This window comes from Lithobates pipiens, unplaced genomic scaffold (assembly GCF_037356315.1).
Source record: "Lithobates pipiens isolate NorthernLeopardFrog02 unplaced genomic scaffold, aLitPip1_a1.2 Scaffold_18, whole genome shotgun sequence".
Classification (NCBI taxonomy): domain Eukaryota; kingdom Metazoa; phylum Chordata; class Amphibia; order Anura; family Ranidae; genus Lithobates; species Lithobates pipiens.
The window spans coordinates 223,823,891-223,847,884 of record NW_027507758.1 but is presented as its reverse complement, the minus strand read 5'-3'; the positions used below and the strand labels follow the sequence as shown (position 1 = coordinate 223,847,884).

The 23,994-nt window shown below is 41.9% G+C and overlaps 1 long non-coding RNA gene across 1 annotated transcript in view; it reads right to left on the bottom strand.

The window, feature by feature from the left end:
• Positions 1-3,423: 3,423 nt before the first annotated feature.
• LOC143987696 (uncharacterized) overlaps positions 3,424-23,994 on the bottom strand; it is a 52,711-nt gene continuing 32,140 nt past the window's right edge. The window contains exon 3 of the long non-coding RNA XR_013276688.1: positions 3,424-7,552. This is a non-coding gene — a long non-coding RNA (uncharacterized LOC143987696). The remainder of the gene's footprint in view (positions 7,553-23,994) is intronic.

Genomic DNA, 23,994 nt, shown 5'->3' with positions numbered 1-23,994 from the left:
TTGAATTTAGCTTTTTACTCTGTGAAGATTAGTAATTTACCATCCCGGAATATGTGGGCTAGCAAAGTCACACCATAAGTGCGCCATCTGGGCCCCTGTTGTAGCTTATCTAGCGCAATATAAGTCCGATTGCCCCATATTGGGCTGAAATCGGTGAATCCTTGAACCCCCTGGAGTTGTCTACCCTTATTCCATATTTTCTGTACTAGTGAAAGCGTTGTGGTCTGTTTGTTGGATTTTATGAACGTTTGTGCCTCTAGGCCCATAGGGATGGTCTCAGCTCCAGAGGCAGCCAGCATCAGCTGCGCTGCTGAATACAGCCAAGGGTTGGGGACCGACAGCCCTCCGCTATCCTTAGAATGCTGCAACTGCTCTAGCCTAATTCTAGGAGGCTTGGTATTCCATAACAATCGCCTAAAGAGGGTGTTTACTATTCTGAAAATTTTTAGGTGTATTACCTATAAAATTGGCCTTACCTGCCAATGACATCTTAACCGCTTGAGATCCGCGCTATAGCCGAATGACAGCTACAGCGCAGACCTCCTTTGCCGGGACTACGTCTATTGACGTCGTCCCGTGCACGAGCGGCCTGCACCCCTTGAGGGGCGCGCACGGCGCGCTCTGTGATCAGCGAGTCTATGAGACCCGCCTGATCACGGATCGGAGCAAGGGGTCGATCCCGACCCCTTACCACGTGATCAGCTGTCAGCCAATAAACATGTGATCACAACAGCCGGTAGTCGGCTATTTGCCGGCGGCCGTGAGAGGGATTTCAGTCCCGATCACTGCCAAGTCATTAGTGCCCACCTGCCCCCTGCCAGTGCCACCTAAATAAAGTAAAAGTGCCACCCATCAGTACCACCCCTTAGTGCCCATAGTGCCACCCATTAGTGCCCATAGTGCCACCCATCAGTACCCATAGTGCCACCCATCAGTGCCCACAGTGCCACCCATCAGTGCCCACAGTGCCACCTATCAGTGCCCCCAATCTGCCTCAACAACAGTGCTGCACCTCATATGCCACATATCCGTGCCCATCAGTGTCATCTACCAGTGCCCATTAGTGCCGCCCATCAGTGCCCAGCAGTGCCACCTATCAGAGCCACCTATCAGTGCCCATCAGTCCCATCTATCAGTGGTACATATCCATGCCCATCCGTGCCACCCATCCGTGCCATCTTATCTGTGCCCATCTTTGCCCATCAGTGCCGCCTTATCTGTGCCCATCAGTGCCGCCTTATCTGTGCCCATCAGTGCTGCCTTATCTGTGCCTATCAGTACCGCCTTATCTGTGCCTATTGGTGCCACCTTAACCGTGCCTATCAGTGCCCACCAGTGCAGCCTATCAGTGCCCACCAGTGCAGCCTATCAGTGCCCACCAGTGCCGCCTCATCAGCGCATTTCAATGAAGGAGAAAAATGACCTGTTTGCAAAATTTTATAACAAACTATTAAACATGACTTAGATTTTTTTTTATTTTGCATCTTTTTTTGTTTGTTTAGCAAAAAATAAAACTCCCAGCTGTAATTAAATACCACCAAAAGAAAGCTCTATTTGTGGGAAAAAAATGATAAAAATATAATTTGGGTACAGTGTTGTATGACCGCTCATTCAAAGTGCATCAGCGCTGAAAGCTGAAAATTGGTCTGGGCAGGAGGGGGGTTTAAGTGCCCAGTAAGCAAGTGGTTAAGGTTGTTCCACGTGTTGATCTTATCCCGAAAGCGGGACAATAAAGGATGTATATTTAGGGAGCAATAGTCTCCAAGTCTGGGCGCAATTTGTACGCCCAGGTACTTGAAACTGGTAACCATGGGGATGGGACATGAGTCGGGAAGTTTGACCTCCAGGTCCTTGTCCAGCATCATCAGAACTGACTTGGACCACAAAGAGTAACATGTCATCTGCATATAACATAATTTTTTCATGCAAGACTCCATATTGGAACCCCTTAATCTGGGCACTGTCCCTTATCAGGGCTGCCCTTAATCTGGGCACTGTCCCTTATCAGGGCTGCAATTGCAAAGAGCAGGGGGGACAGTGGGCAACCCTACCTTGTTCCCCTGCCCAGGGCAAAAGCTTGCAACATTTTGTCCGCCATTCTGATGTTAGCCTGAGGGGATGCATAACAGTTTTACCCATGTAACAAACCGGTCCCCGAATGCAAATTTATCTAGCACCTCCAATAAATATCTCCAGCTGATGCTATCAAATGCCTTGTTGGCATCAAGGGACAAAAGAGCCCTTTGGCCCCTGTTATCCGCTTGTAGTTGCATGTTTAGGAACAGTCTCCTCAAGTTTGTTGCCATGGATTTCTGTGGCATAAAGCCAGCTTGATCTTGGTGAATAATGGATGATATTATCCCATTGAACCGAAGCGACAGGTCCTTAGCAAGGATCTTTACATCACTTTGAAGCAATGAAATAGGCCTGTAGGAGCCTGGGTCAACCGGGTTCCTCCCCAGCGTAAGTAGTAAAATTACATTTGCTTTGGCCATAGACTCAGGGAGTTTACTTTCATCCAGGCAGGCATTAAAGACCTTTAATAGTTCCGGGAGTATCAGTTCCCCATATTGAGTGAATACCTCCATAGGAAGGCCATACTCCCCCGGTGCCTTACAGGTAGGGAAAGAGCAGGCCGCCATCTGAAGCTCCTCAAGAGTTATCGGGGCATCTAATTGTTGTTTTGCCTCAGCAGACAGTGAAGGCAAATAAATGCTGGATACATATGTAGTCAGGTCATTGTCCGAGTAGGCCTCCCTTGACCTATATAGGTCCACATCATTCTCCCATATTTAAAATTATTTGATATTCCCACAGGGAGAAAATACCTCTTTGTAATAACTGCTGCAGGTGTGCAGAACTAGTAACTCAAGCGCACAGCTTTTGCAAGAAGAGTCTCTGAAAAATGAAATGTTATGTGATTTGACAGCATCTGCTAAATACTGGTTTAGTAACACTAAAAACAAAATATAACAGGTAGTATATTATTTGTAAGAGAAACTCTGACCTTCAAAATATTGTCCCTTTCTACTTTAACCTTTAATCCTCTAAAACATCAGCTAACAAATATCTACTAGTCTAGTCCTCCATGGGATTGGACAAATCCTTTCTAGCCTATCCATAGCTTGGACGGTTATACAGTAGAATATAGTTGCATATTTTCTAATCTGGCATTTGTCTCTGTGTTCTGTAAGAAACTGCAAACCAAACGTTATTTAATCTTCTTAGATTTAAGCTGAATTTTACGCATATATAAAAGAGGCTTATCCTTTTCTTTTTTTTTCCAGGATCCTGACTCACATTTATCTGTTTAACAGTTATCAAGTTTTACTCAGCGCTGAACACTATTTGTCAAGTAATTATACAATTTAAGAGTTGGGGAATTTGTAATATACATTTATTTCTGTACAAAATCCTCTTACATTAAAATAATTAATTCTCGGACAAAATAAAATAAACACACTTTATGCCATCAGAATAATGATTTGTTTTTAATATGGAATGTTCCAGCCTACAAGCTTGCAATAGTCAAACTGTTTCAAAATCAAATCAACAGCTTTTTTTTTTCCATACTTCTGGCTGTACAGCTGGCAACTGACACAATTAGGTGGAAAAATGTTTGTTAAGGTATGCAATTTAATTTACTGAAATAAACATTTTATTATTGTAGTAGTAAAAAAGTGCTTGAAAAATAACAATTTCCTTAAATCTTCATTGTTAAATATTTAAACAAAATAAATACAGTTGAATAGTCTGTTTTTTTTTTTTCGTTTTTTTTCTGATATTGGGTATCTGTGAATATGACTGAATTCACCACAATTCACTGGAACTGGACCTTTTTTTTCATTAAACAAACTGCATGCTGACAGAGGTCTACAAAAGGTCTATATACTAAGGTTTACAAACCCAGTTTTACTGGATTTAACGGAGGTTTATAATAGTAGTAATTGGAACATGTGGTGCTGGAAGAGTCCCACTGACCATATTCCATGTTCTGGTTGGAATTAAAAACAACTGCGATTAAAAACAAAACAATGCCCATGGTTAGTCTAAATTATAATACAGAGTTTACTTCCTACTTGTCCAATTGTTCCTTAATTGTTTATTCTAATGGCTCTACTTATTTTTTTACCTCTAGTTGGCAGCTACAAGGTCAGTACTAGGTTCTCCACTAATTTCTTTTTACACATAAGTTAGTTAGGAGCCTTAGCTTTTGATATTATGCTCCATTACACATGTCTGCGCATAATCTTCCATCTAATAATTACATATGGTCCTCACTTTCCAAAAGAAAATGCATAAAACAAGGTGAAACCTCTATAAGATCCCCTTAATTTATCTGCTAAAGAATACACATATGTTCAGTACATATACTGCAGTGCCCTTTTATTTATCATCCAATGAAGGAATTGTAGAAATTCTTAAACAGTTGGGTTATACTGCTGTCTACAGGGGTAAGACACCGGCATACAAAAAAAAAAAAAATACAAGGCTCTGTATAGCCCCACCTCCAACTGGTTTTTCTAGTGTCCCAAGTGTCTGGATGCCCTTTATTCAGCTCTGCTTAAAAAAGTATAACTATATTTATATTTGGCCTTTTTAATGTTATTTTCATTTCATTGTAATTTTTCTTCAGTGAAAATACTTGATACACTGTAAACATTTTTTTTCTTTGGTGACTTCTAAAATGCTCTGACAAAGGTGCTATCTGGATCATTGTAAGCTTGGTAACAGCTATGGAGGCTGTACCTGGAGCACACTTGACTGAAGACTGAGGAGCTAGCCAGGAATGTGTCCTTTGTACACAGCCGTAGCCTCTGGTGTGACCCAGTTTCTGAAGACTCAAGTAGTGAGTAGGCCTCTAAATATGTTGAGGGTAGCCTAAAATGTGACCTTTAAGCACTGGGTTCTGCATTTTGGTGCTTTTTAGACCACTCTGTACTCTGTTAGCTACAGAGCGCTCTCCAGGTTAAGAATCATGGTACAGCCTCTGGTGTGACCCAGACTCTGAGCACTCAGTGAATAAGGCCAGCGAGGCTGAAGTGCCAAAAGCTATGTCATAATTGGTACAGTAAGGCTCTATTTAAAATTTACTTTCACTACCATTTTACAGCAGTAATGGTTAAGGCAAAACTGAGTGCTAAGGTTATCCGCTAGGTGGACTGTTCTTTCTCACAACAGCCTAGAGAAAGCATGATTCCAATGCGGCTCCTGCTTCTGAAGCACCTCATTGACCATGCAGACTCTGGTCTCATTCGACTGTATGCCTACAATGACTTGGTGAACTCTGGCCGCCTGAGACTATCATCAGCACCAGCTTCTTAGGTTTGTGAGTATACAAGGGCTTGCCTCAAAGACATACAGAAGACAGCCTCACTGTAACAAATGACATCAAACTATACTATTCTACTGCTTCTAGGGGTGATTTCTCTTTATGCCCAGAAGGATATCAGGACACCTAATATTATGTAGATACCAGGACCCCTAATATTATAAGGTCATTCTTATCAGAGTCCTTTTATGTCTTCAGACTTTTGTCAGTTTGCAAGAAATGAATACAGCTAATTGTTTGCAGAGGCTCTAAGCATGCTCAAATCTTAGTGTGCCTGACATTATAGACATTGTCTATCGTGGTCTATGTACACCCCTTCATCAATTTTCTTCACTTTTTGTTAACCTGCACACTCATACTTTCTTTCACACTATTACATTATTTTTAATTTTGCACACCATTCACTGTTTACATTCATCTGCATATACTTACTACATAGTATATACTTGCCTTATGGCCAGCACTCTCTCTGTACCCTTTGAAGGTCACTATCAATTTCAAATTACTTTCGCATCACATTATTTTCATTAATCATACATACTATTAACATTTTGTTTTTCAGATATGTTGTTTTCAAAAATTGCCACACACTCCATATCTGATACTCTTCAACACTGCTGTATCTTTTTGGTTTTGCCTGATATCGCATCCATGTCTATGCCGCCTCAGTTCCCGGGGAGGGATCTTGCCCATGGCCCACCCTACGCCCACTGCCGCACACTGCACTTTCCATCCGGATTGGTGAGTCTGCCCTGGCCAACCATTTACACGCATTAAATCCCCATTAATTTATTTTTATTTATATGGTTAGTATATTATATTATTTTTTATTCTATTCCATAGGAATTTTTTGGTCGCATCAGCTCCTGATGAGTGGGGAGACACCCACGAAACGCGTCGAGCTTTTGAAATGATGTCCCAGCTATACTTTATACGGAATTATATTTATTTTATTATGAATTTACTTTTTTAACTATATATTAAATTTATTTTTGTTTTACATCTAGTGGATGCATATCTATTATGTGGATGTACTTGCTGATGTCGGTTTTGCTGTCATAGGCACTACCATGCCATACTACCCAATTATTTTATTTATTACTACTATGTGCTGCTATATGTGAATACTATATATCATGCTTCTACTGTACTTACACCTATATACTTTATGAATTTGATCTTTGCTATTTTTTATGATCTGTTACTGAACAATCAATAAAAATTTTTTTTTTTTTTTTTAATATGGTTAAAACCTACCTCCATTATCCAAGTGCTTCATTTTAAAGTCCCAAACTTCCTCTATGACACATGGTAAACTTATCAACAGCCTCATTTGTCTTAGCAGCTAATGGACTTTCATGTTTGGCTTGTGGCATTTAATTTTATTTGTATTTTCTGCCTTATTTCTGGTGCATACCTTGCTTGTGGCACATGTTTGTTCTGCATTAGATGGCTCATTTCTGCAGCTGTACACTTCTGCTGTGTCCCTCAGTACTTGCTGCACACATGTTTCTGCTTGGTTAGCCAAAATTACCCAGTTTTATGGGCCGTACACACAATAGGATTTTCTGACAACAAATGTGCGATGTGAGCTTGTTGGAAATTCCAACTGTGTGTATGCTCCATCGGACATTTGCTGTTGGAATTTCCAACAACTGTTTGAAAGCAGGTTCTCAAATTTTCCGTCAAGAAGACTTGTTGTCGGAAACTCGGAGCGTGTGTACACAATTCTGGTGCACAAAAGTCCACGCATGCTCGGAATCAAGCAGAAGAGCCGCACTGGCTATTGAACTTCATTTTTCTCATCTCTTCGTACGTGTTCTATGTCACCGCGTTCTTGACGTTCGTAATTTCTGACAATATTTATGTGACCGTGTGTATGCAAGGCAAGTTTGAGCCAACATCCGTCGGAAAAAAATCCATGGTATTTACTCCTGTCCAAACAATCCTACTTCATATTTCTCCATCTAACTGTGCACAACTTTGTGATTCTCTTGTAGTTAAGGATGAACTATCCAAAAAAAACACAGGAAGGATGGGCTTGGTAAAACCAGCAAAGTTTATGGTAAACAACAGGTGGCATTTTTACATGTCAAATGTAAAAGTAATTAATCAACAACTTAAAAGCATCTTTGTGTTTTTCATAGTGCCTCAAAAACAATGTTGTCCTAGAAGCAAGCCATAATGGAATCCACAGGTCACCCAGCAAGTCTTGCTCACCTGGAAGGAACAAAAGCAAGGTTAGTCTAAACCTTTGAGCATTCTAAAGTCAAACAAATAAACCATGTTCTTAATGTCCTGTATAGACATGTGCAGTTCGTTTCGGTCCAAACCTAAATTCTGACACATTTTTGGTTATTCGAATATTTCAGTGCATCAGAATTTCCGCATAACAATAATAATGAATTTTGTTAAAATTCGTTTTGTTTTTCTTTAGTTTATTCATTCATTGATTGATTCATTCAAAATTCATTTTCTAATTCCAAATTTTCAGAATGTTTTGAATTTAAAACGGTTTAAAATATATCGACCAATCCAAATTCTGTGTGAAGAATAGCTGGTTGTTAAGGAGTGGGCCAGGAAGCCGACCAGGGCATCCTCAACAACTGATGACTCATCAGCTGTCAGCAGGTTTTCCCACTGACAGCTTAATGTAAACAAAAGAATGCCTACAATGAAAAATAAAGAAAAAAATGTGTGGGGCCCCTGCCATCCATGTCAGGCCCTTCAGATCTAGTATGGATTTAAGGGGACCCCCATGCCAAAATAAAAAAATGGCATGGAGTCTCCCCCAAAATGCATACCAGACTCTTATCTGAGCATACAGCCCAGCAGTTCAGGGTCAGGACAAACGAGCACCTCCCATCTTGAACCATATCAGGCCACATGCCTTAAACATGGGGGAGTGTTTTGGGGTTCCTCACAACCCTGGCTGGCGGTTGTGGGGGTCTGCGAGTGGGGGGCTTATTGGGACCTGGATCCCAGCTCTCCCCCTTAATGAATAAGTAGGGGTACATTGTACCCCTACTCATTCAAAAATAAACAAGAAAAAAAGAGACAGTTTTTGACAATTATTTATTGTAAAAAACAAAAACAATGTTCCCCTAAGTAAATCCAATGTCAATGATGATGAATGCCTCCTCGGGCCCCATGAACCTGTTATTTAAAAACTGTTAGACGGTGGAGCTGTCAGATGGTGGGAGCCTTCATCGGGTGCGGACCTCTCTTCTTTTTTTTTTTTGGATTGGTGGCAGCGTTCATCATGATTGAGGCTGGATTTACATCAGGGGACATTGGCTTTGTTTTTTATAAAAAAGGAATTGTCAAAAACTGTCTGCGTTTTTATTTATTTTTGACACTTTTTTTGATGAATGAGTACAATACACCCCATACTCATTCACATAGGGGGAGGGGCGGGATCTGGGGCTTCAGATAAGCCACCCGCTCACAGACCCCAACAACCCCCGACCAGGGTTGTATGGAAGAGGCCCTTGTCCTCATCAACATAGAGACAAGGTGCTTTGGGGGGGCAGAGCCACTCTACTCCAAATCTCTCCTCCCCGTGTTGAGGGCATGTAGCCTGGTATGATTCAGGATGGGGGGAAGGGACACTCGCTCATCCCCCACATTTCCTGACCTGCTGGGCTGCATGCTCAGATAAGGGCCTAGTATGGATTTTGGTGGAGACTCCACGCTATTTTTTTTTACATTTTGACCAAAGGGGTCTGGTATGGAAAGGGGGGGGGGGGGCAACAGTTTTTTTCTTTTTTTTTCATTGTCAGCATTTATTTGTTTACATTCGGCTGTCAGTGGGGAATCTAGCCCACTCCTTAACAACCAGCTAGTCTTCACACAGAATTAGGATCGGTCAATACATTATCTGCTGATTCGAATTTGAATCATTCTGTAAATTTTTAATTCATGAAAAAACGAAAGGAGATTAAACCGAAACAAATCTAAAAAATGAAATTAGTAACATAACAAATTTATCAATAACTAAACACATTTTTCCATTCTGCACATGTCTATCTAGTCCTGTAAATCTCTCAGCAGATTTGTCATTCACACGTTTCCACCATCTTGGCAAGTGACAAAAAAGATGAGTCTCAAAGGCCAAATATTCAAGAGAGAAGTAAATGCCATTTAACTCTAAACCATGTCAACTACATAGCTAGCATTACAGAAGTGGATGATGAAGATGCTGACCAAACTTACATGCCCTGTGTGGAGGAACCCTCAACTAACAGCAGTGATGCTTGCGAGAAGACTGCTCTCTCAAGATTCAAGAAAAGCAACATAATGAAAGTTTCAGCAACAGCAATTTCGAGCAAAAAGCCAATAGCCCTAACAAGAGCAAACCTTCAGATGGCTGACAACAAAATCTGAAGTTCATGCATGCAGAGAATGTGGCATTGGTTGAGAATTTGACTGCTGTGTTTGACAAGTTGGTGGTTCTCCACATGCATAAGGGTGACCAAGCCTGGAAGAAAAACCAGTGGAAAAAATTGTAAATGCAGTGGGGGTAGCACCCCGTTATGAACATAATGTGAAAAATACATAACAAGACACCAAGGGCAACATCAAGAGGAAAATGGCATTGATCAGGAATGAAGGTTAGTCTGATGATGTGTACTGACATTAGAAAGCATGACTACAAATGTCTTGATATTGTCTTAAGTAAATGACACTTCATCTTTTCTACTGTACATCTTACTGTAGATGTCTAACTTGCTTGCTTCATTGCTTATCTATTTTCTTCTAGACAAAAAACTGCTGGCAGATTACAAGCTTCTGTTGAGATGTTGGACTATGAAAAAATGCTGGTGCCTTAAATCCATGAAGAGACAGTTACAGGGCTGGCCAAAGGTTTTGATACCTTGCCCAAAAAGTGTGGTAAGCACATTGGGGGTTATTTACGAAAGGCAAATCCACTTTGCACTGCAAGTGCAATTGAAAGTGCACTTGTAAGTGCAGTCCCTCTAAATCTATGGGGTAGATCTGAAATGAGGGGGAGCTCTGCTGATTTTATCATCCAATCATGCGCAAGCTAAAATGCTGTTTTTTTTAATTTTCCTTGCATGTCCCCCCAGATCTACAGCGACTTTAATTCCAAGTGGACTTTCAGTGCACTTTCAAGTGCACTTGCAGAGCAAAGTGGATTTTCATTTAGTAAATAACCCCCATTGTGTTCACAAATATTCTAGATGCTTGTTCAATGTTGATGCTGTGTTCTCCCTTGCAGTCCTGTTGTAGACTGGCAGGAGGAAATTCCCCCTCCTTTAGAATACAATGCTCTTTAGACAAACTTTCCCTAGAGGTGACCATAGAGCATGTTTGGCAAGCGCTGGATTTATCATGGACTAAATGTTCAAGATGGGGAGGGCATGGGCCAACTTTGACTTAATCCGTATCTGTTCTCTTGCAGATGACCCTACAGAGGAAGGAAACATCTTACTGTTTTCTGAAGCAGCGGATGTTCAATATCTAGGCTTCGCTGCATCTGATGACATCAGCCAGTCTCAAGAACAGGAGCCTAATGTCAGTGTTGAGGTATTCAATCTTCTGCCACCATCTTCAAGTTGCCAAAATAAAGAAATCTATGTAAGTACAAGTGTAGCAGATGCTAACACCAATTTGGGACATGCACATACTATATGTCATACATGTAATTTGGACCAAGAGCAACTTGTTTATGAGCAACAGTGGAGTGAGAGGTTCCTTCAAGTACATATAGAACATCCTGAAATCTTAGAGGGTGGTGTAAAGGTCATTGAAGAGTAAATTAAGGGCATGAAGGTATGAATGCAGGAATTATTTACAAGACTATCACCAAAAGAAACCTGACTTACGTGGCTTAACAAGTCTTCTGGTGTTTATCCACCACCTAATTTTGCCTCTCCCTCTGCTGTTGGATATTTTTTTTATAAAGTTAAGCTCTAGCCACCTGTTTTTTGCCTAATGTGTCTTTTTTTATATGTGACTTTTGTATTGCACTGCAAGAAATTGTAATCGAAGGTTTTGTTTTTTTGTATTTTTTTGGATACAGCAGACAGGGGTTAGAATAGCTGTCCTTTTTTTGCTGTCTGTGCACTGTTAGGAAGATTCCTTCTCTTTATTAGGGATGAGCCAAATACCAGAACATGCAAACAACAATTTTTAGGCGAAAATTCAAAGTTATTGCCATAAAAAGTGTATGGGGACCCGGGTACGGCCCCAGGGCAAATGTATCAATGCAAAAAAAAGTTTTTAAATCAACCATTTTTTTCAGGAGCAGTGATTTTAATAATGCTTAATGTTAAATAATAAAAAATATTCTTTTAAATATTGTGCCTGGGGGTCCCCTTAGTCTGGCTGTAAAATGGCGCATCTGTGCAATGTATAGAACAGTGCCACAGAAAAATTACATTTAATGTAATTTAAACTTGCTTGCGACTGAAATGTATTGCCGGCTCCCGGCAATATAAATTAAAAATCAAGGAAAAAATCTACATGGGTTCCCCCCCCGAAATACCAGACCCGTATCCGAGCATGCAGCCCGGAGGACAGGATAGGGGGGCAAGTGCCACATGCATTTAACATGCTTTGGGGTCTTTGTCCCCACGTTGATGGGGACAAGGACCTCCTCCCAACAACCCTGGCCATTGGTTTTGAGGGCAAGTGGGCTGGTATGGTTCAGGAGGGGAGGGCTCTTGCTCGTCCACCCCCCTTCCTGGCCTGCCAGGCTGCTTGTTGGGATAAGGGTCTGGTATGGATTTTGAGGGGGGCCCACGCCAATTTTTTTTACATTTTGGCATGGAGTTCCCCTTAAAATCTATGTCAGACCCAAAGGGCCTGGTATGGATTTTGGGGGGACCCCATGCCATTTCTCTTCTTAATTTTGTCATAGGGTTCCTCTTAACCACTTCAATGCACTGTATTACATGCTCTGCACTATATATATATATACATTGCCTGACTACACTGTATATACAGATATATATACTAAACTGCCTACACCCCACTATCTAACCTGCCTATTCTAACTCAAGTTCTCTCAATCTCTCTATGTTATCACACGACAGTAGCCTTATGTAGTGTGGGATGTGGACTTAGCCCCCTGAGCCATGATTGGCCAAAGGCATCCTGCCAATCATGGCTCTCCTGGCAGATCGAGCTGTGATTGGACAAGTCAGGTGCATGCTTTGGCCAATCAGCAGCCATCAATGCACTGCGATTTCGCAGTGCATTATGAGGCACTCTGTGGCACTCGAATTTGGCACGAATGCCCTATATGTTCGGTTTGTTTGTGGACAAATGAACACCTGGGGTTTGAGTCTAATTTATGCTTGTTTCGAACATCGGGAACATCCCTACTCTCTATTTCTACTGTTTGTCCTTATCAGTGAGAGTAAAAGAACTCTCAAAGCCTAAACTTTGTTTTGTCATTCAAATAATAGAGAGATCGAATCTCAACAATGGGACCCAGATGGGGAAAATAGACTGATGTGGGTTTTAACACTACATTACTGTATCCAAAATGAAAAAAAAAAGGTTTTGCCCTTAGTTACACATTCAAGTCCTTTGGGATGCTCTTTTTGTAATTGCTGTATGCTGCGTGCTTGCCACGTGTGATTTTTGAATATGGAGAATAGGCATTGACTGCTATTTACTAAAACTGGAGCACAGAGAATCAGGTGCAGCTGGTCATACTAACCAAACAGCTTCTACATTCAGCTTGTTCTATGAAGATTGGACAATAACACCTAGTAGCTGATTGTTTACTAGGCCCAGCTGCGCAAGATTGTATGTGCTGCAGCTTTAGTACATCTCTACCATTGCCATTCTAGACAATGTTGAGCCTAGTTCCGTGAGCCTAAACATCTCCTCATCATTAAGATGAGGAGATGTTTAGCAGTGTGTATCAAAGTGGTACATTTACATTTCTTTGGCATATACTCCAAGACTAAATACAGTGGATTTGCACAGTTCTGGTCTAACACTGTTGTTTAACCTAATAATATTATTGCTGGCTAACATATTGCTTTTATCTTTTTATTTCTTTGTTTTTGTAAGCAAACATACACAAATGGTTTTGTGTGGCATACATTTTCACCTAAGATATCTCCAAAGATCAGTCACATATGTTCAAGCAAGGGCTCAGAACTTCAACAGAAGCGGCTGAAACAAGCAGCTTGTGTTGAAGTGAGAGGGTTCCAGTCCAGCCTGATATGGGGCCAATTTCTGTGTTCCTTTGGGACAACCACATCTTTTTCACTGCATGGTAAGATATACAGAGTAAGAGTTGATGCATACCTTGAAAAATAGCTTTGTATGAAGCGCTGTCAGACTTGATGGCCACGCTCATCATGGTAGGATTCAGGGATTGGTGGAATAGGATCCCCATCAGTGTCTTGACCCTTAATATCCAGGAGCATTCCTGCACGATGGGCTAAGTTAGGAAGGACGCAGCAGGCCGAAAACATGTCACCAACAATACAGGGCTGTAGCGCAGAAATCCACCAGATAGTGAGATACAGTGGAACCCTCCGTGACATGTCTTATATGGTTGAGCACCTACAGAGTGCTGTTAGCAGCCAGGGCAGACAAGGATAGCCAAAATCACCTACAATACAGTTTGAACATGCTATTTTTCTAACAGCAATAGTGTATCTTGATGAGTGAGTAATAACAGTAACATTTCTTTACTACATCTTGTTTTTCATTGCTGAACATGATTGTAATGTGAAGGTCTTAGGCCATATATAAAGTGGCTTAGTTGGAAATGGTACACCAGGTTGAGTATCTGGTTTAGCCATTTCTTAAATAGCCAAGGCTTAAAATCTGCTGTGCCGGGTGTGAGGAGTGAACATATAATTCCATGTATGATGTATGTGGCAAGCATTGAGACATATTTGGTACTAAAAGTTTTTCTTACCAAAAATCCAGCCTCTGGCTATTCTGTTAATGTCAAAATGGTAGTAGAGCGGTGATTGCCTTAATATGTGGGCATCGGGGACAGATCCTGGGAAGCTGGTGATGACATTTCTGATGAACATATTTGCATTACAGACAACCTGTATGTTTAGTGAGTGGTACCCCTTTCTATTGAGATATATGTGTTCTTTGTCAGAGGGGGCAATATCATGACACCCATGACTTTGGGAATCCCAGCTACTGCATAGAAATCGTTCTTAATCTGATTCCACTTCTGACATGTGGTAGCCAGGTACTGTAGCTATACCCTACAGGGCCCTAGCAAAAGAACAGGAGAAAGATGGTTGTGATACCCCCACCACTTCTCCCACTACCATCTGATAGAAGGCCTGGCCCAGAAAGTGCAGGACAATCAGCAGCTTGGTCGAGGGTGCTATGGCATTAATAAGCAGTGTGCTGGACTGCAGAAAAGGTCTTAATTACCCAAAGAGAAGCATAATGAGGTAATAATAATAAATAATAGATGCAATTTAGAGAGCACTTCTGCTTCAGGAAAATCATCAAGTAAGGTGTGCCTCTTAAAGGAGCTTGGACACATGACAACCATCCTTCTTCTCCTCACCCTCCTTAGAATGGCCTACAAATCCAACAAATTAGCCTCGAATAGCTCCACTAGGGATGTAGGGGAGAGCAAAGCAATGTATAGCTGGAAAATTAGGTTAAAGCGGTTCTTCACCCTAAAGGGGAAGTTCCGCTAATCTGATCCCTCCCCCCTTCCGGTGCCACAATCGGCACCTTTCAGGGGGGAGGGGGGTGCAGTTACCTGGATAATCCAGGTATCTGCACCCACTTCCGGGCAGACCGCCGCAGACCCCCGCAGACGCACCGCCCCCCCCCCCCCCCGTTGTGTTCTGGGAAACACACAGTTCCCAGGACACAGCAGGGGACCAGAAGAGACGCTCAGCGCGACTCGCGCATGCGCAGTAGGGAACCGGGCAGTGAAGCTGCGATGCTTCACTTCCCGATTCCCTGACAGAGGATGGTGGCGGGGGCAGCAGCGAGACGAGCGATCGCTCGTCATCTGCCGCCGACATTGCTGGACCCTGGGACAGGTAAGTGTGATTTTATTAAAAGTCAGCAGCTGCAATATTAGTAGCTGCTGGCTTTTAATATTTTTTTTTAGGTGCAGAACCACTTTAAACTAGCCAAATTCTCATTAGATTGTGATTTGATGCCACTATTTAAACATTTCCATTCCTTGTCCATTCAGGTGTGATGTCAAAAGTCATCACTTCCTTCATTACCGCATACCTGGACCACTACTTAATTACTGCATGCATTTATTAAATTATTTCCATGTGAGTTTAATGCCTTTTCATGCAGAATTGACTGAGTGTTATAAACGTTTTTCAGGAAATACCGCAAAATGGCATAGTGAATTGACTGTTGCAGAATCGCATGCAATATTAGACACCTAAATACAGCATGCAATATGCTTTTGTGAATGGAGACCAATGTCACTATGGATCAAATTCGTTAAGGTGGATCCTTCCATCTCAAAGGACAAACCTTCATGTCCTAGAGTTTTTTAAACAAAGGTTTGGAGCCCTGCGCTTCAGATGTAATGGCCTCTTACAAGCATCCACACTTGTGTCTCACATTGGTGTAATGTCTGTTCGTATGTGTAAGGCACTTTGGCTACATACCTAGGACATCAAGGATTTGTACAAGGAACATCTGATTTTCTAGTCCTTTAAAGATAAGTTTATCTTTGGACCTGCCCTTGGCAATGTCATTCCCGATGCTACTGGTGTTCTGAATATGTGCCTGCTTTAATGCAGGTGATCTGTGGATAGGGCAGAAGAACATCTACTATTACAGTAGCACCTTGTAAGTAAGCAGGGCCTACATCCCACTCATGATACAGATAGTGAAGCCAGAAACCCTCTTTCCCATCTGCTCAGCCTTCTGCATGAAGATGCAGCTCCAAGTTATTAAGTAAGGACCTGTTATATCCTTCCTACTGGCTCTCTTGATACTTTACCTCCTTATATACATAGTTACATAGTAGCTGAGGTTGAAAAAAGACACAAGTCCATCAAGTCCATCCTATGTGTGTGATTACTTAGGCTTCCCCTGTAGATTCTCCTTTATACCTTTCATTTCCCACACCCTGTGATCTATGATTCCTACTCTGACAGGAGCCTATCTTTGGCAATAGTGTCCAATTTAAACTAACAGTCTTTGCTTCAGAAGAGTAATTTTCCATCACTGATGAATGCACCCCTTGTAGTACATAATTCTTATCAGCCTTAGCCCTCTCCTGAGGAACCTTTTGATCAAGTCCTACTGTTCGTCCCATGGTAAGTCCCTTTACTTTTCAATGGCCTCTTGCAGCTTGAGCTATGTGCCTTTTTCCTGTTATCCCCATTGTAAAACACTGAAGAGTCCTCTCTTGAAGAGAGTCAGTTCCTAGATTTTAATTTTCAGTTTGTACAGGCTGAGAGTTCTGTCATCTACAATCCTTGTCTAGGAATGAATTACCATCCCTTTGTGGGATTGGAATTCTCATTTACCATAGTCGTACACATTTTTTGGTCTACACCTGTGAGTTAGGGGGTCTGAAATGTGAAGGCAGCAAGCTACTCTGGATGATGTCAGCTGGACTCTGACTAGAACAGGTATGGTCCTTCATCCTGGAAAGACTCACCTATTGGAGATATCCCCTTGACTAATCCTTGTGCCAAACTCTCTGGAAAAGACTGTTCTGAATTTGTTTTTGTTGGGGGATTCCCTTGTTGAACGTTTTTTTTATCTGACCTCTGCTGCACCTTCAGAAAACATTTACAATATCCCCCTGCATTACATTAGGTAACCTACTCCCTATGCTGGACAGTTTTGATTGACCACATTATCTTTCAGATCCCTCCTTCTAATGATCCCCACTTTGTACAGTGAGGTTTCTGCCTGTGAATGCCCCACTTTTCTTACCCGCAAGGAAATATTGATTATTGGATTGTCCTGTAATCCCCTGGAGGGTCAGCAACCAGGAAACACTGTTACAGACCTCCCCTTCCCCCAAGGGGAATAAAGACACCAGTCCATCCTGAGTGAGTGTCAACAATTGTCCCTATCCCTGTACATTACACACTCACATCAGTCCCTACCCTCAAGGAGTCCACAATCCAAGGTCCCCATTCATATACTAGGGCCAATTTGGGACAGAAGCCAATAAACCTACCTGCATGTCTTTGGAGTGCGGGAGGAAACTGGTGTACCTGGAGGAAACCCACGCAGGCACAGGGAGAACATGCAAACTCCAGACAGGTAGTGTCGTGGTTGGGATTCAAACCAGCGACCCTTTTTACTGCTAGGTGAGAGTGCTAACCACCACACCACTGTGCCGCCCACACACTTGCACTCGCCCTCGCACTACAAGGATAAGTATTGCCTAACTCCCCAGAAAGGGTAGTTTTATGTTAATATTCAGTTTTAAGCAAGTTGCAGTCAGATGGTTATGAAATTTGCATGCCCAATAGGTGGGAACTTAACCTCCTATGATGGGGTTGAGACAAATGTTGATATTGCGGACAGAGAAAACTATTTTTTCTCCTGTCCCCCAGAGCTCCTAGTGGGCTCCTCTCTAAAATTTCCTCTCTCTTTTTTCCTTGCTAGTACTTACCTCCTTTCTCTTTCGGCTGCCTTCTGGGAGCCATGTCTCTAAGCCGTTCAATCCAGGGATTACACTTCTCATTGGATGAATCTTGGAGTGCATTACAGGCGCTTCTCTGAGTTGAATGACAGAGTATCAGGTGACTGCCTTATACCTCTGCTCGATGGCTGACAACACTCTGCCCTCTCCTCCTCTGCACATTGCCTCACAAAATAGGCAGGGGATGAACTCCCCGGTAAAGCGCCGTAAAATTTTACAATCTACGCATTCCCGTAAAATAGATGTCATCCTATTACAAGAGACACACTTCTCAAGGCAATATAACCCTTCTTTTCTACATGCCAAATATTCCATGTTCTTCCTTGCAAATGCTAAAGAAAAATCCAAGGGAGTGGCAATTCAAATCTCCAATAACTGTAAATTCATGCCCTAACTGGAACACAGACACTATAGATCACCAATTGTGTACCTTTATTTCATACTATGCTCCCAATCAGGGCCAAGCCACATTTTTCCAAGCAGTGTTTAAGACCTTAGACCCCATGGTGGGAGGATCGGTAGTATATGAAGGTGACTGCCCTTGACCAAAGCTTAGACAAATCCAGACCCTCCTGCTCCTAGCTCACCCATCCTCCCAGACGGAGCATTAAAATAGCCAAACTAATATTACACTAATATTCCAGCACGGTTTAGTCAATGCGTGGAGAGAAATGAACCCAACTAAGAGGGATTACACACATTTTTCGTGCCTGTACCAATCCTATGCTAGAATTGATCAGCCACTATCCGGGACAAACTAATTCAAATTTCCTCCTAAATTAAAAAGGAACGTTTTATAGCTATTGATAGACTAGAAAAAGATTTTAAACCTATGATAAATATACTTAAACAGGACCCCAAACAGGTTCCCACAGACAGACTAGATGCAGCACTTCTGGCCCTAAACCTAGCTTGCGCAGCCAAAGCTGAAAAAAGCATTAGATGGTGCAGAGCTAAATTTTACCACCAAACAGATAAAATAGACCATATTTTAGCAGCCTAATTGTCTCCCCAGCCACGACAGCGCACCTTACCAAAAATACGAATCCTGGGAGGGAACCTTCCATGAGTTTTATTGGAAATTATACAAAGCTGGGAACAATGATAAAAAAGCCCATATGAATTTGTTCCTGGACTCACTCCCACTTTCTAACTGTGAACCTGACATAGGGATGAACTGGAGACCCTGATATCAGTAGATGAAGTACTCTTTGTCATTAAAAACCTTAAACAGGGCTCCGCCCCTGTTCCAGGTGGCTTTTCAACTCCTTATTACAAAACATTTGCACAAACTTTAGCACCATATCTGGCACGCTTCTTTAACTCCAAAACCTCTGGGGACTCCCTGGATAGACAGCTTAATGGGGCTTTCATCTCCATGATTCCCGAACCGAACAAAGACCCTGGAGAGGTAGGAAACTACAGACCCATTTGCCTAATCAACAACGATTTAAAGATCATGACCAAGATCCTAGCAAATTGCATGGCATCCTTTATGGGTCTATATGTCCATAAGGACCAAGTGGGACCATCCCAGGCCGACAGGGTCCTGAGCAAATCAGGAGAGCGATCGATATTATATCTTTACTACAATCCAGTTGGGCTGGGGAGAACAATCGAGAAGGTTCCTTTCGATTGACCTCCAAAAAGCCTTTGATTTGGTCTCATGGCCTTATCTGTTCAACATTATGCATCGCTGGGGGTTTGGTCATAAGTGTATGGGACTCATGGAGGTTCTCTATTCCTCCCCAGAAGCACGAGTACACCTTCAGGGATACTACTCGGAACCTATTAAAATAGCTAGAGGGACGAGACAGGGGTGCCCCCTCTCCCCCCTAATATTTGCAATAGCTATAGAAACCCTGGGGAAAGCCATTCACAACCATCCTGAGATCCAGGGGGTCAACTGTGGACAACAAACATATAAATGTGCCTTGTTTGCAGATGATCTACTGCTGTTTGTCACATCACCAACCACCTCACTCCCAAACATCTGCAAATTGCTGGAGGACTTTACCAAGGCTTTGGGGTTGTGGGTTAATCTCTCAAAGTCACAAATTCTAAACCTAATGGTCCCACACGATTGCACAAAACCTTAAAAACTTCCGTCCAATTTGAATGGAGTGACACCACCATTCCATATCTGGGCATAGAACTCTCCCCGAAAATTGATCTACTTTACTAAGCTAACTTCCCCCAATGTATAAAAAACTTGAAACAGATTTCAAAGGCTGGGCGCTCCATAAACTGTCTTGGCTGAGGAGGATAAATGAGGTCAAAATGATGTTACTTCCCAAATTGCTCTATCTATTCAGATCCCTCCCAATCCCTCTAAGGAAAGATCATCTAAGAACATTTCAAAGCAAAATCTTAAAATGTATCTGGGGTGCCTCAGGATACCGTCTCTAGCAACGAACTTTGTTTAGACCAAAAACACAGGGAGGACTAAGGGTCTTTAACTTACTGTGGTACTACCGAGCGGCACACTTAGCACAATTATCGGGCATCTACTCGTGCCTGGAGAAAACCGATTGGGTGCATATAGAGCGGCAAGCAGTTCCAAACACACACGTTAGACTTCCTTCTCTGGTGCTCTCCAAGAGATCGCCCACCTATTATGTCTCCAGTGCTCTCACACTCTATATCCCTTTGGAATAGCCTGAAAGGCTGCTCCTCCCTGATTTTGGATATGCAACCATTAGCACATATTTTACACCAGATTCCCACCGAGAATGAACATTAAGGCCTTCAGATGGTGGTTGGATAAAGGGTTATATCGCACTGGACACAACCTAACTCCCCTGGGCCCGATCTCGCTCCGCTATTGTAAAAATATACTGGAAATGCCAGAATCGGAGTGGTATAGATTCCTAAAAATCTGTCACTTCCTACACTCCTCATGGAAGAATGAACCTGAACCCCCAAGATTGACAGCCTACGAACAATGGTGTGGTCAGGCCACGGAGCAGGGGGGGGGGGGGGAGTGGTATCTTGGCTATCTATATGTCGCTTGCATCAGACAACACTTTATTACCTTACATGCACACTTGAGATAGCGAACTCCAGGTTATCTGGAATGCAGAAACCTGGCATAAAAACTCTTTTTGGGCCTACAAAAGCATACACAATACAGCACTAATTGAGGCTAACCTCAAAGTAGTTACAGGTGGTACCTAATCTCAACAAGGCTGGCAAAAATGTGTCCTTCTTCCTCCGCGCTTTGTTTTAGAGGATGTGATTCTCAGGGTTCCATGCTCCACATCTGGTGGGAATGCCTGAAAATCAGAGGGTTCTGGAACAGAATTTTTCACATGATCCGCAAAGTAACAAGCTACCAAATCCCCAAAGACCCCTCGATAGCACTGCTCAATGCATACGTACCCGACACCAATAGAGCTACCCGGGATTTCATTTTTTTCATATTTTTAAAATTATCCATACCAAAAATATATATGGAGGATGATCAGCACTGTTAATTGTGCTAAACCATATAAATAATGAGGTATATCCGTATTTAACTCGCTGTGCAAATATATCACTGTGCAAATATTGCAAATCATATAACTAAGCAAGTCCTATAAACAGTGACTATGAGTAACTCACTGTGCGAATATATCACTGTGCAAATGATGCAAACAATCTAACTGTGCAAATGCTGTAAACGATAATGACTGTATAACCTGTCTTCATCAGGGTTCCCTGATGAAGACATGTGACGTCTTGCAATGCATAGGAAGTGCCGAGAGAACCGGAAGTGCTATAAGAGGTGTCTATAACACCGTAATTATTACAGATTTTTTTACTCTTTTTATTGTTGTAAGCCTCCATTTGGCCCTTGTTTTTAATCATTAAACCCACCTGTTCATACATACTATGCCATGGGAGATTCTTTTTTATCCTCTTTATAATGCACTATTTGTGAATATCCATGCTGAAAGCTTATACTGGGACTATAGGATCTGAGAGAGACACCATCCATCATCATTGAACTCGGGGAGGTCCCACCACCGGCTTCATTACCTCTGAAGAAAATTTCCTGGATAATGGCCCAAGAGAAAATAGTTGGTTCCTTGAAAGATACAGTTGCTAGGTTCGAGTTGACCTGGAAACCCTGGGCGACATATAATAAAAAATATATGCACCATGTAAAGATGGAGAGAGTTTTCCTGACTACTTTCTTCTTTGCCTTCTTTCTTTCCTTTCTTTCCTTATAATATTTTCTGGTGCACTTTCTACTAGTGCATTTTAGTCTCCGCTTTAGATCACAAGAGAGAGATCATCCCATCCTAGCCGAAGCCTTTAATGTAATATCAGACAGACGCTTTAGACAAGGATCATTAACGGCCATTGTTTGCATGATTCCCAAGCCCTCCACTGATGACACATCTTGTTCAAACTATTGTCTCATTTCTCTTCTAAATTTAGATATTAAAATTTTAGCAAAAATCCTAGCAAAACGCCCTAATAGAATTATAGGTAACCTGATTTATAGAGACCAAGTGGGCTTCATGCCAACTCGCCAGACTGGTGACAATGTACGTCGGGCAGTCGTCATAGCACATATTGCCAAAATTCGACGTATGCCTTCATGCTTCCTCTCCCTTGGCATAAAAAAGGCTTTTGATTCCGTATCCTGGCCATACCTACACTACACCTTACAGAAATTGGGTTTTGGCCCACATTTTATGAAATGGGTCGCAGAACTTTATGACAACCCCAAAGCATACATAAAATATGCAAGATATAAATAGAACTCCTTTGACATTAAGAGGGGTATGTGTCAAGGATGTCCACTATGCCCCCTGTTATTCGCCCTTCTAATAGAACCTTTAGCCCAACAAATTAGAATGAACCCAACAGTAACCGGTATAGAGACAGGGGGACATCAACATAAGTTTTGCATGTTTTCAGGTGACATTTTGTTGTTCCTGTCCTCTCCACAAGTCTCAGCCCCTAACCTCATGCCCATTCTCAACAAATTAGTGACATTTTCTGGCCTCTAAATAAATCCCAAGAAATGCTTGGCCCTCAATATATCCCTCTCTAGGTTGGAAATAAATTCAGCAAACATTGCGCTTCCATTTACTTGGGCAGAGAAATAAATTCCTTACCTCGGATTCCATTTGACAGCCTCTTACTCTGACCTCTTCTCGGCTAATTACCCCCCATCTTGAAACAAATAACAACTTTACTAAAACAATGGTCTAACCTTCCATTATCATGGATAGGTAAAATCAATGCAACAAAAATGACAATCCTACCTAAACTGTTGTACCTGTTTAGAGTCCTACCAATCCCATTCCTTCCTACTATCTAAGACTAGTCCAGAAAAGATCAACGACATTTGTTTGGGGTTCCTCCAAACCACATATTCCCTTAATACATTATATTTCCCTAAAACAAATGAAGGCCTTGGCTTCTCCAATTTTGCAAATTATTATAAAGCAGCACATAATGCCAGTCTTGCCAAGTACCACACAACACAGGAAATCCCTTTGAGGGATTATAGAAGCATCAGAATGTGACCCTTTCTCAATCTCAAACCTGTTATGGCTTCACCCCAAAGATAGATGAGGTTTGCGTAACTCGATCACTAAATATCACATATGCTTAGGGGATCAACTTAAATTCAAACATTACCTACCGTCTCCACATCCTTTACTATCATTCCTTAAAAATCCTGCTTTCTATCCAGCATGGGTCTCCCTTGACTCATTCAAAGTCTGGAGATCTTTGGACATTCTTAGGTTACATAAACTTATCACTTCCAACTTCCTTTTTCCCTTCCCAACTCTATGTGATACCTATATTGTTCAGATATCTCCAAATAAGAAACTTCTACATGCCCTTTATAAATACCAATACCTCTATATCCCTATCTACCAACTTCAAATCTATATGTATGAAAGAACCCCACTCTAGAGGAATGACCTCAGCCCTATACACCCAACTTTCTATTAATCCTGAATGGAAAAACCATCCTATGCTCAAAAATGGGAGGAGAATCTGGGACAAACCCTTGATATTGCTGATTGGT